At 45.6% G+C, this 13,483-nt stretch overlaps 1 pseudogene; it reads left to right on the top strand.

The window, feature by feature from the left end:
• Positions 1-519: 519 nt before the first annotated feature.
• Positions 520-1,813, top strand: LOC122229370 (annotated as a pseudogene).
• Positions 1,814-13,483: the final 11,670 nt, after the last annotated feature.

Here is a 13,483-nt window from a genome sequence, read left to right on the forward strand (position 1 = left end):
CTGCTTGGGTGGGACTTTCTCTCTGCCTTTCCCCTGTTTGTGCTCCCTCTCCCTCTCTCTCGCAAAAAAAGACTATTTGCCAATTTGTTAGGCAGATGTTACCCTACTTCAGTGTGTTTGATGGAACATTTGCCCTAAGTTTTTCTTTCATACTTCCCAGAAACTAAGATTTCATTGTACTTTCCAATTTTGCTGATCATGTTTTGACTTGTTTGGAAATCGATTTTGTATTGGGGAAAATGGTGGTCCTTGGTGATTTACCCACGAACCGAATCTGTCGAGTTGTAGAGATAAAGCCAGAAGTGGATAAAGGGAGAATGGCAAGGGAGAACCACAAACACCGAGAGCTCTTCTGAAGAGTTTTGCTGTAAGGAAAGCAGAGGCACTGGTTGTAGTGGCAGGGGAGGATGGGTCAAGGAAAAGTTGTTTTTGTACACGGGAGTGATCTAGCAGAGAAGAGAGACAAAGCCGTTGTTGACCTTAGTAAGAGAGGAGGAGGGCCATGCATTTTACGAGGACATGATGTGGATGCAGTGTCAGCGGGTTGGAAGATGTGGAAAGTAAGGTGTCTCTGTTCTATTTCTCAGTGAATCAAGAAAGGGTCAAAGGTGAACCGGGAGGAAGGCCGGAATTCTGATGTAAGAGAAGGTAGGAAATGGTGTTCAGAGAATGGAGGAGTAAGCTGATGGGAGAAACCTACTGAGACTGCTAGACATTGGCAAGTGCCCATGTAAGATTCGCAGTTAGCAACTAGATGTGGGATCAGTCTACACAGATCTAGTTGTTGTTTTCTTCTCCCACCACATTAAGCTGAGCAGACTCAGGTGACAGATAAGTAGAGTTAAATTGACTACGGTTGGGGTTCTCCCAAGTAAGAGGACTTAGGAGTTGATAAGGAGTTGATGATTACTGAAGTGAATTCTAGTGATGAGGCCACAGCATCATAACTAGGTAGAAGGGAGGCAGAGAAACAAAGGGTTCCAGGTAGCAAGGGTGGGGAACCACTCTCTTCTCCAGCCATCCCATATCCCAAAAGGAAAGAAGGTGGCCCTGTTGTGAAGAAGCAGGAGGCCAAGAAAGCGGTCAATCCCCTGCTTAAGAAAAAGACCAAGAATTTTAGCATTGGACAGGACATCCAGCCCAAAAGGGGCCTCACCCTTTTGTCAAATGGCCCCGTTACATCAGGTTGCAGCAGCAAAGGGCTGTTCTCTATAAACGTCTAAAAGTGCCTCTGATGACTAATCAGTTCGCCCAGGCCTTAGGACCACCCCCCCCTGCCCCGCCAAACAGCTACTCAACTGCTTAAGCTGACCCACAGACACAGACCAGAGACAAAGCAAGAGAAGAGACTTGGGCAGGGCTGAGAAGAAAGCTACCAGCAAAGGGGATGTTCCTGCTAAGAGGCTGCCTCTCCTTTGAGCTGGGTTAATACTGTCACCACCTTAGTGGAAAACTGGAAGGCTCAGCTGGTGGTGACTGCACATGATGTGGATCCCATGCAACTGGTGGCTTCCTGGCTGTCCTGTGTTGTAAGATGGGGGTTCCCCGGGGCATCATCAAGGGGAAGGCCAGGCTGGGACATCGGGTCCACGGGGAGACCTGCACCGCTGTTGCCTTCACGCAGGGTAGCCTGGGAGACAAAGGAGCTCTGGCTGAGCCGGTGGAACCCATCAGGACCAAGTCCAGTGACAGACATGAGGCGATCCCCTGTCCCTGGGGAGGCAGCGTGCTGGGTCCAAAGTCGGTGGCTTGCATCGCCGCTGGAAAGCTGGAAAAGGCCAAGGCTGGAGAACTGGCCACCAAACTGGGCTGAGTGGATGCTGTGGAATTTTCTGTACCTAGAAGTAATAGAAAGTTCTCTTTCAAAAAAGAAAAAAATGACTGGCGGACAGAAGAGCTATTAAGACACGTGGCAGGAGGGGCGCCTGGGTGGCTCAGTCGGTTAGGCGGCCGACTTCGGCTCAGGTCACGATCTCGCGGTCCGTGAGTTCGAGCCCCGCGTCAGGCTCTGGGCTGATGGCTCAGAGCCTGGAGCCTGCTTCCAATTCTGTGTCTCCCTCTCTCTCTGCCCCTCCCCCGTTCATGCTCTGTCTCTCTCTGTCTCAAAAATAAATAAAACGTTAAAAAAAAAAAAAAAAATTAAAAAAAAAAAAGACACGTGGCAGGAAAGTAGAAAGTGGTTTTTGGAGAACAGGATGCTTGAAACGGACGTGTGGGAGGTGGCAAAGTTAACAATGACCAGGCGAAATGCAGAAAGGATTGTTGAAAATGAGGCTGAGAAACCGGGTCCGAGGTGCTGGAGGGAACATCGGCACTCACGGCCGAAAAGCCTGACGGACAGTAACGGGAGGAGAGCGAGGCTTAAGCCAGGTGAAGAGTCCTCCGTGAACGACCGTGAGTAGATGTGACGGCAACATAGGGGTGGCACAGTCCGACGGGCTGCATTTCAGAGGAGACGGACGTTGGAGGGAGGAGGACAGGGACATGACTGGGAAGGGGAAATGAGCAGCAAAGAAGGCCATCTTTTTCTCCTCTAAATCCTTTAGAACCAGGAGTGTTTGAAAAAGCACAGCCACTCTAGAGAAGAGAAAAGTCAATGTCCTGAGGGGGCAGCTGGATTTTAGGATTTAGTACTTAGTAGGTGGAAAGTGAAGGAAACACTGAGACAAATGGTAGGGGACAGACGGGTGGAGTGGGAGAAGGTGTTCCTGATGAAAGGTCATGAGGTCAAGGATGTGCAGGGGAAGGGTGTGGGAATGCTGGGCTTTCTTCCAAGGTTGAGCTGCCCTCCGTAACCCAGTTGCCCCCCTGAGAGGTCTAGCCCTGTTCTCTCATTTCAGACCCAAGAGGGCTCAGGGCCCAGAGGGGCAACTTGTTCCCTTCTTACTCGCAGGTTCTGAGTCTGGGGTAAAGTCTGAGGGGGTCTTGTTCAGCTCTACCTGGCAGAGGGCCCTCCTTCCTGCCGGCACCCTCCTGGTACGGGGACCTCACCCCTACCCAAGCCACTTTCTTCATGCTACGGAACACTTCCTGGGGCTTCCGTCTGCTGGATCCAGTCCTGCCCAGGCCATCCTGAGCTGCCCCAAACCTGGAAGTGCCTGTTCCCAAAGGAGCCTGTAGGTAACAGAAGGTGCCATCAGTCCCCCTCCCACTCCTCAGCCCCTGAACTTCTCCCAGTCTTCAGGTTAGGGAAGTGATAAGAACCTGCGTTAGGCTTATCTGCCTCTTTACTTACAGTTCAATTTGTCCAACAACTCTAATGGAGGCATTTCCATCTTCCTCCCTTCTGCGGACGAGGAAACTGATCAGAGAGGTCCATTCCCTTCCCTGAGGTCACACAGCATGGTGGTTGTGAAGCCCAGCGTGAATGAAGCTTGGCCTCGACCTCCGAAGTCCTCGCAAGTCGTTTCTGCGCAATCCTGCCTCCACTTCCTGGCTGTGTCACGAACTCCTAGTCTGATAGGAGAGGGCCCAAAGCAGGGCAGTCTCCATGCAGGACGACTACAGGTCAGATGCTCCCAGGCTGGTGGAGGTTTAGAGGAGAAGGTGGCACCGAGTTGGCCTTCGAACGAAGAACTGAGGTCAACTGGGAAGGAAAGCAAGAGGGCGTTTGTGGCCTCGGGACCTAGACATCCCCTGGCCCGTGATCCTGAGCCGTCCCCCGACCGGTGAGTGTCTGACGGTAGCTGGGGGCGGGCCGAGGGGTGGGGACGAGGCTGTTGGGGCCCAGGTTTCACGTGGCGCCGGGGGGTTTATGGACGGGGCTGGGAGGACTAAGATCAATAATCAGCCATCGATCCCCTTTGCAGTGGTTGGATTTGCCCTTCGATGAATACTTTGGTCTTTTTTTTTTTTCTTAAAAAAATGTTTTTTAAATGTTTATTTTTGAGAGAGAGCGAGCTGGCGGGGGGCCGGGGGGGGGAGGGTTGCGCAGAGAGAGATGGAGACAGAATCCAAAGCAGGCTCTGTGCTCACAGCGCAAAGCTCCACGTGGGGCTCGGACCCCGCAACCCTGAGATCACGACCTGAGCCCACCCTGGCGCCCCACGTTGGCCTCTTCTTGACTAAACACTGACGCGTTTGTTCATAATTAGAAAATAATGCATATTTAGTTCTTCAGAGTGTGAGAAAAACTGTGTTGGCCCATGTATGGCCCCCTGGGTGCAAAGAGACGATTGGCCGGGGTCTCCTGTCCTCCCTTGATCGGAAGAGTTGTTCGGGTTCAGCTCCAGGAAGCAGCATTCTTGGAGGAAAAGGCCGACCGACCTTGGAGGCAGAAGAACACCATCAGGAGCTCAAAGGACAGCAAGGAGCCGGGAGCTGACCACCAACTAGAGCCCTAAGCGGGGCTGACTCCTCTTGGCCAGAGCCCGTGTGAGGAAGAGAGAGTTCAGAGCTCCGGCCCTGGGCGTCGACCTCCCGTCACTTACCAGCTTCGAGATGTTGCCGCGGCTGCCCTTATGCTTGTATCTTGGTGTCTCTGCCAACGTCCGGGAGACGGTGAGACAACCCACCTCGTGAAGCCATTGCGAGCATCGGAACAGGCAGCAGATGTGCGCCCAGTAGGGTGTTTGCCGCCAAGCAAGCATTCGGTAGTTCATCGGCCAGAATTCTGGTTTTGTCCGTGGGCTTCATCTCCGGGCTGGATTAGGACTTTCCATTTCCGAAAAGGATACTGATGGCCAGTGATAACCTCAGCCTCTCGGTCGCCGTGGGTACCTGCCGCCGCACGAAGCTTTTTACCGTCTCCCGACGATGTCTGGCCTCCCTCCACTCCTTGCCTCTGGCCTCACCGTTGTCTTTTCCTTGCGAAAGTCTTTATTTATGCACTCTTCATCGGGCACAGATAGCCAGCAGACAGCAGCTGGTCTCAGAAGCCTTTGTTCCTAACAACAAACAGCTCCTCTTGTAGAACAAGATTCTATCCACCTCTGTTTCGAATACCGTATTATTTCACCGTCTCTTTATCGCCCCCACTAACGTCTGAACTCTCATCCTGAGATGATGGTCCTCTTCAAATCCCATCGCCCAGCACACCGCCAATCACATAGAAGATGCTCAGTATAAGGTGTTGAATCAGTGAACGAAGATGAAGTCTTTAGGTAGGAGAATTGTCACCCCTTGGACTTCTGGGAAGAGATCTATATTTGAAAGCATAGGCACATTTTAAATTAGCAAATTGCCCTGTAGCAATATCACGACTTCTTTGTGGCTCTGTGATATTCCATCAAGTCGCTAGCGTTTAATTATGTGGTGTGATCACCAAGTACAGCTTTGTGGTGTGCTTTGTTTCATTACGTACATGAACGTTTTCATTTACTACCACATAATCTTCAGAAACATAATTTTGTAAAAGATTTTTTAGTTTTGGCTAATCTTTGCGCTCAACACGGGGCTCGAACTTACAGCCCCAAAGACGGAGATGTGTGCTCTACCACTGAACCAGCCAGGTGCCCCAGAAACATAATTTTAATCACTGAATACAGTTGTTGTTCCTCAGTTTAAGTGTTTCACTATTGTTAGAATTTCACTGTTCTAGCATTCCACGTCAAACTACAGCGATCATGTAAACACATAAAATTGTTTCTCTTTGGATTGTTTTCTAACAAAAGATATGGGATTACTGGATCATTTTAGGACAGTTGATACATAGCATTAGCATGATTTTATTATCATTTAAAATATAGTGAATATGGTAAGCTAAAATGATATCTCAGACCACTTTTTACTTTGTCCACTGGATATAATATTGAAATTATTCTATTGTGATTTATTACTAATCATTTATTACTAATTGCATTTCCTTTTCTGTGAGTTATCTTTTTTTCACTTTGCCCAATATTGAAGTCTTAGTGTTTTCCTAATACCTTTATATATAAACCATTTATATGGTAAAGATGTGCACTCAACACACAAGTTTGAGGTTCTGTATGTATGATGCTATTCTATGTGCTCGATGTATGGTATTTAACAATCAGGCAAAAATTTTTGCGCTCATTTAGCTTATATTCAAGAGTGTGAGACAGGATGCCTGGGTGGCTCAGTCGGTTAAGCGCCTGATTCTTGTTTCAGCTCAGGTCATGATCTCATGGTCCGTAAGTTCGAACCCCTCATGGGGCTCCATGCTGACAGTGTGAAGCCTGCTTGGGGTTCTCTTTCTCTCTTTGCCCCCCACCCCACTTGTGCGCACATGCACTCTCTCTCTCTAAATTAATAAATAAAAACTTAAAAAAAATACTATGAGATATGGACGCCTGGGTGACTCAGTCTGACTCGTCTGACTTTGGCTCAGGTCACAGTCTCTCAGTTTGTGGGTTCAAGCTCTCTGCTGTCAGAGCCTGGGGCCTGCTTAGGATTCCGTGTCTCCCTTTCTCTGTGTCTCTCCCCCATTCACACTCTCTCCCTCTCAAAAATAAATAAACATAAAAAAGTTTTTTTAAAAGTATGAGACGCAAAATAAGTAGGAAAATAGAATATTTAGTATTTGAAATATTAAGAAATGTCAAGGAGAAAAAAATCAGAGTGGAGATTGATAGAATCTTATATAAGAGGGGGTTGAAATTTAACAATGGAAGGTCTCATCGGGAAAGTAATTTTTTGATAAAAACTTGAAGGGAATGAACATTTTATTATACAAATGTGAAAGAAGAATATTTGAAGCAGGAAACACCAAATGCAAAAGACCTGAGATAGGAACATGCTTGGCATCTTTGAGGCGAAGGCTAGTTTGGAGAGACGAAGGGGGAGATAGTAGGAAATGAGGCTAGAATATTAAGGGTAGATCGTGTTATGTCTTAAAGTCATAATAAGGATGCTGACTTTTGTGTATATTTAAGTTTCATTTATTAAAAAAATTTTTTTAGCGTTTATTCATTTTGAGAGACAGAACAGAGCGTGAAAAAGGGAGGGGCAAAGAGAGAGGGAGACACTGGTTCCGAAGCAGGCTCCAGGCTCTGAGCGGTCAGCACAGAGCCCGACGTGGGGCTTGAACTCACTGACGGCCAGATCATGACCTGAGCCAAAGTTGGACACTCAACCGACTGAGCCACCCAGGCGCCCCTATATTTAAGTTTCATTTAGATACAATTCACATAGTATAAAATTCACCTTTTTAAAGTGTACAGTTCTGTGGTTTCTTGAATATTCAGAGTTGTGTAACCATCATCACAATTCTAGAACATTCTCATCACCCCCAAAAGAAACCCCATATCCATTAGCAGTTGCTCACCATTCTCATTCTTTTCTGCCTCAAGCCTATATACAACCATTAATCTTTCTGCCTTTATAGGTTTTGTCGTAGACATCTCCTATAAATGGAATGTCTGGTCTTTTGTGACTGGCTTTTTTCTCTGACCATAATGTTTTAAAAGCTCATCCATGGGGCGCCTGGGTGGCTCAGTCGGTTAAGCGGCCGACTTCGGCTCGGGTCATGATCTCGCGGTCCGTGAGTTCGAGCCCCGCGTCGGGCTCTGTGCTGACCGCTCAGAGCCTGGAGCCTGTTTCGGATTCTGTGTCTCCCTCTCTCTGACCCTCCCCTGTTCATGCTCTGTCTCTCCCTGTCTCAAAAATAAATAAAATGTTAAGAAAAAAATAAAAAGCTCATCCATGACATAATTTGTACTAGTATTTTATTCCTATTAGCTGAATAATATTCCATTGTGTAGATATACTACATTTTAATCTAGTCATCATTTCATGGACTTTTAGATTGTTTATACCTTTTTGGCTATGATGAATGATCTTCCTTCCTCCCTCCCTCCCTCCCTTCCTGACTTCCCTCCTTCCCTGGCTCCGCACCCAGTGTGGGGCTTGAACTCAAAACCCTGAGATCAAGTGTCCGATGCGCTACCGACTGAGTCAGCCAGGCGCCCATGAATAATGCTTCTACGAACTTTCACGTACACATTTTTGTGTGGATATGATTTTCTTTTTCTTGGCTGTATACCTAGGAGTGGAGTTGCTGGACTGTGTGGTAACTCTTTTTGTCTGGGGAGTTGCCAAACTGTTTTCCAAAGTGGCTGCACCATTGTACCTTCCCACTAGCGATATATTGAAGGTTCCAATTTCTTCACATCCTTGCCAACACTTCTTGCTATTTGTCTTTTTGTTTATAACTAACCCAGTGGGTGTGAAGTTGTAAATCATTGCAGTTTTGATTTACATTCTCTGATGGCTAATGATGTTGAACATCTTTTCATGTGCTTATTAGCTATTTGCATCTCTTACTTGGAGAAATGTGTATTAGCTCCTTTCTTCATTTCAAATTTGGTTCCTTGTCTTCTTAGTGAGTCATAAGCATTTCTGTATTCTGGATACAAGTCCCATATCAAATATATGAATTTCAATTTTTGTTCCATTCTGTGGCTTGTCTTTACTTTCATGATGGTATCCTTTGAAGCACAAAAGTTTTAATCTTCATGAAATCCAATTTACCTATTTTTTCTTGCTTGTGCTTTTGTGATATATCTGAGAAGCCTTCGCCTAACCCAAGATTACATGTGATTACTTACAATGTTGTAAATTGTGGCCAGGATTAATTTGAAGATGCCGCACTATACCCTGTGTTACCTTTTGACACAATTCATTACCCTAATACTACAGTTTTCAAAGTGTGGGATGTGGAAATCTGGGGGAACCAGAGATGTGTTTAGTGTGCTTGGAAGTCCAAAACTATTTTTGTAATAATATAAAAATGTTATTTGTCTTTTTTACTCTGTTGACATTTGCCCTAGTGGTATAAAAGCATTGGCAGGGAAAACCACTGGCATCGTCATCACATCTGTGATAGTTCACTGTACACATTAAAAACAAATTTGTTTTAGGGGCGCCTGGGTGGCTTAGTCAGTTAAGCCTCTGACTTCAGCTCAGGTCATGATCTCACAGTTGGTGAGTTCAAGCCCCGAGTTGGGCTCTGTGCTGACAGCGCGGAGCCCGGAACCTACTTCACATTCTGTGTCTTCCTCTCTCTCTCTCTGCCCCTCCCCCACTCTCTCTTGCCCTCTCTCTCTCTCAAAACTAAATAACCATTAAAAAAATTTTTTTTAGGGACACCTGCATGGCTCAGTCAGTGACACATTCAACTTCAGCTCAGGTCATGGTCTCGCGGTTCATGAGTTCAAGCCCCACATCGGGCTCTCAGCTGTCGGTGCAGAGCCTGCTTTGGATCCTCTGTCCACCACTGCCCCCTCCCCCGCCCACCCTGCTCTCTCTGCCTCTCCCCTGCACACGCTCTCTTTCTCTCAAAAATAAACATTAAAAAAATTATTTTTAAATATTTTATTTTAAAGTAATCTCTACACCCAGCATGGGACTCGAACTCACAACCCTGACATTAAGAGTCACATGCTGCACTGACTGCGCCAGCCAGGTGCCCCTCACTGTACGCTTTTTAATTTTTTTATTTTTAAATGTTTATTTTGAGAGAGAGAGAACAAGCAGGGGAGGGGCAGAGAGAGAGAGAGAGAGGGAGAGAGAGAATCCCAAGCAGACTCCATGTCCAGCACACAGAGCCTAACGCAGGGCTCAATCTCATGACAGTGAGATCATGACCTGAGCCAATATCAAGAGCTGGAAATTTAACTGACTGAGCCATTCACACACCCCCTCAATGTACACTTTTTGGATAGAGAATAGTTAAAATTATTTAACTTAGTAGTATTACAAAAATACTGCATTCCTTGAAAGAATCTTAGATATTGGCCCAACCCAATATCAATATTTTATTTAGTTTTCATATATGACTTTCAGTTTATTTTTTTAATGTTTATTTATTTATTTTGAGAGAGAGAAAGAGAGATCACAAGGGGGAAGGGACAGAGAGAGAATCCCGAGCAGGCTCTATGCTCAGCACTCAGCGCAGAGCCCAACGTGGGGCTTAATCTCACAACTGTGAGATGATGACCTGAGCCAAAATCAAGAGTCAGACACTTAACCAATTGAGCTACCCAGGTGCCCTTCAGTTTACTTATGTTTTTAGTTTTGTTTTCTAAATGTTTATTTTTGAAAGAGAGAGCGTGAGCAGGGGAGAGGCAGAGAGGCGGGGGGTGGTGGGGGGACAGAGGATCCCATACAGGCTCTGCACTGGCAGCAGAGAGCCGGATGTGGGGTTTGAACTCAGGAACCATGAGATCATGACCTGAGCCAAAGTCTGGTGCTCAACCGACTGAGCCACCCAAGCGCCCCCAATTTATTTTAGATGAGTATACTGTATCTGGTTTTAACTTTTTAATTCTGAACTCAGTGCTGACAAGGCTACATATGCATATAATCAATTAGGCTGTGGCCCTTAAAATAACTGCCGAAATGAAGCATTACATTTTAGCTTGGGGGCAATAACAGTAATAAAGATCTGCCATATGATGTGACACCTGGGGTGATACCTTTATCATAAAACTAATTATGTGAATTTTTCTAGGTTTTAGCTTACAGTAAGATTTTCTCCCCAAATATTCCAGGCTCTGTCATAATAAACCATCACTGCTAAACCATAAGCTGTGTGGGCATGATATTGTTGGTGATTATCTTGAGCGCTCTCATATGTAAGCATTTTGAAACTTAACTCTCAATTTCCTGAGAAGGAATATATTTTCATATGTAAATTTCCCACATATCTAAGAATGGTAATATCCTTTGGATCGTCCAAACTCATTTTGAACTTCTGAATCTAAATGTTAGGTAGAAAATAAGACTGAACTGAAAACTGGTTACATTACTTCATAGCGCGTGACCCACGAGAGGCCCTAGTATGCAGATGAAGATGTGACAGTTTGGAGCGACAGTCATCTCTAGAGGCAATAGAAGCATCAAACAGAAACTCTTAGAGGAAAGAAGCATTTTAAAACAAGCATATTAGATAGGTGAGTTTTAATAGTATCACTCTAATACGGTTATTCCTTTACTTGCAAAATTAGTTGTTGAGCCGATTTTGCTCATGAACAAATGATGTTATACTCAAAGTGGAAAATCCATTTCTTTGTTTCATGATTCTAAAATCAGTTTGTATGTTAAAATGTGTTTAATGTAGCTTGACTGACACTGATAGACTTGACTGTTTAATGTAGCTTGAGCAACCAGTTCTACTTCTCGATTATATGCAGGAGTGATTCTTTTCCAGCACTCAGTTATTGATTGTAGAACCTTTCATTTTCTCCTTAAATAAACCAAGATATTCAAATACATCTTAGAACTGCTAACGGTGGCACTGCTGGGAATTGACCCAAGGGAGACAGGATGCTGATGCCCAGGGGCACTTGTACCCCGATGTTTCTAGCAGCACTCGCAACAATAGCCAAATGATGGAAAGAGCCTAAATGTCCATCAGCTGATGAATGGATAAAGAAATTGTGGAATTTCTTTATGGACTACTACGTGGCAATGAGAAAGAATGAACTATGGCCTTTTGTAGCAACGTGGATGGAACTGGAGAGTGTGATGCTAAGTGAAATAAGCCATACAGAGAAAGGCAGCTACCATATGTTTTCACTCTTATGTGGATCCTGAGAAACTTAACAGAAGACCATGGGGGAGGGGAAGGAAAAGGAAAAAAAAAAAAAAGTTAGAGAAGGAGAGAGCCAAACCATAAGAGACTCTTAAAAACTGAGAATAAACTGAGGGTTGATGGGGGGTGGGAGGGAGGGGAGGGTGGGTGGTGGGCATTGAAGAGGGCACCTGTTGGGATGAGCACTCGGTGTTGTATGGAAACCAATTTGACAATAAATTTCATATTAAAAAAAAAAACTGCTAATGATGTGTTGTTGTCTCATAAAGTGAAATGAGCCCAGTTTCAAAAAGGTATGAAGGAGCAGAGCTTTCGTGATCAAGACATACTGTTTTACCATGGATAGCTCTCGCTGTATTTGCTTATTATTAGTTCAGGCCATTGTGTAATCATTTTTGTGCCCAAAAGTATATGTATTCAGTCACGCACACACACATATAAGCTAACACACATGCACGCAAACACGCATCTTTGCTTGACAATAACTTCACTATCATTTTGTGTTATTAAAATTTAAATATTTTCAGAAAAAAGCAAAAGTTACTATTTTCTACATAACTTTTTTTCAAATATTTTAATTTTTTTTAAGTGATCTCTACATCCAATGTAGATCAAACTTGCAAACCCCAGATCAAGAGTCTACTGACTGCTCTCCAGGCATGCCTCTACATAATGTTTTGAAGTACCGTTAATAATGTATGAGAAATGGTTTTTAAATGTATTTTTTAAAGTAATTTATTTATTTTGAGAGAGAGAGGCAGGGGAGGGCCAGAGAGAGAGGGAGAGACAGAGAGTCCCAAGTAGGCTTGGCACTGTCAGCAGAGCCCGACTCAGGGCTCGAACTCATGAACCGTGAGATGAACCTGAGCTGAAGTCAGGAGTCAGAAGCTTAACTGACCGAGCCACTCAGGCGCCCCTGAAAAATGCTTTTTGATTAAAAATGCACTTTGTTTTATGTTAGGTTTCACTTCTTTGTCTCGGAATGTTCTCAGGTCTCCTGGCACAAGAGAACCACGGTGGCAACATGGATATGAGGTGAATGCTCAGCCATTGGTGTTTCATCCCACACTGTTCATTCTCCACATTGACTCTGGCCCTCAGGGAGGCGTAATACATCCCAGCCGTTACCGTAGCCCCGCGGCGCTCATAGTTAAGCAGATTCTGGGACTGCGTGTTGGTGCGGGAGTGTCAGGGAAACGGCAGGGCTGGAGGACGCTGGGTGAGAGTGAGGAAGGGGTCATTGTTCCTGAGGGATGGGGGAGACCGTGTTTGACATCTGGGAACAGTGAGGAGGGAGGGACCCTGAAGGAATATGGCCCAGGGTTTCTCCCACTGCTTCTCAACAGTCTCATTTTTCTCTGTTGAAAGGCCTGGGCTTTGCAGTTCAAGCCCCACTATCGGGGTCGTCGTGGTGCCATTATTTTCTGACAAGTTTTCTCCTTTTTCCCTTAGACCAAAAAGATGGCAGCAACAGAGCACGGTGCCCTCAGCAACCTGTTTCCTAGTCTCCACAGCCACCTCCCGATGCCCGGGTCCCACCCGAGGATTGTCGGGACAGCAGGAATAGGATGTTTTTTTTCTCATTCCCTCCTCAAGGTGACTCTTCATGTCAGCCTCTCCAAGGCTGTAGTAACTTGTGTCTGTTACTCTCTTTCACTTATCATCCCCCTCGTGTATAAAATGGGGACATTAACATTGTTTATACTTCTAAAATATTCAAACCTGTGTTTGTATATTTTGTGTCCTCAATTGTGTGTAGCAAAGAAGGGATAGAACATTGAGCTCGGGAGGAAGAAGCTCAGCCAGGACTGACCGAAAGGTAGAAAGGGCACCTGGGTGGCTCGGCTGAGCATCCGACTGCGACTCAGGTCATGATCTCGAGGTTCATGAGTTCAAGCCTTGTGTTGGGCTCCGTGCTGACAGTGTGGAGCCTACTTGTGATTTTCTCTCTCTCCCTGTCTCTGTGTCCTTCCCCGCCTCATGTGC

This window comes from Panthera leo, chromosome C2 (genome assembly GCF_018350215.1).
Source record: "Panthera leo isolate Ple1 chromosome C2, P.leo_Ple1_pat1.1, whole genome shotgun sequence".
NCBI lineage: Eukaryota > Metazoa > Chordata > Mammalia > Carnivora > Felidae > Panthera > Panthera leo.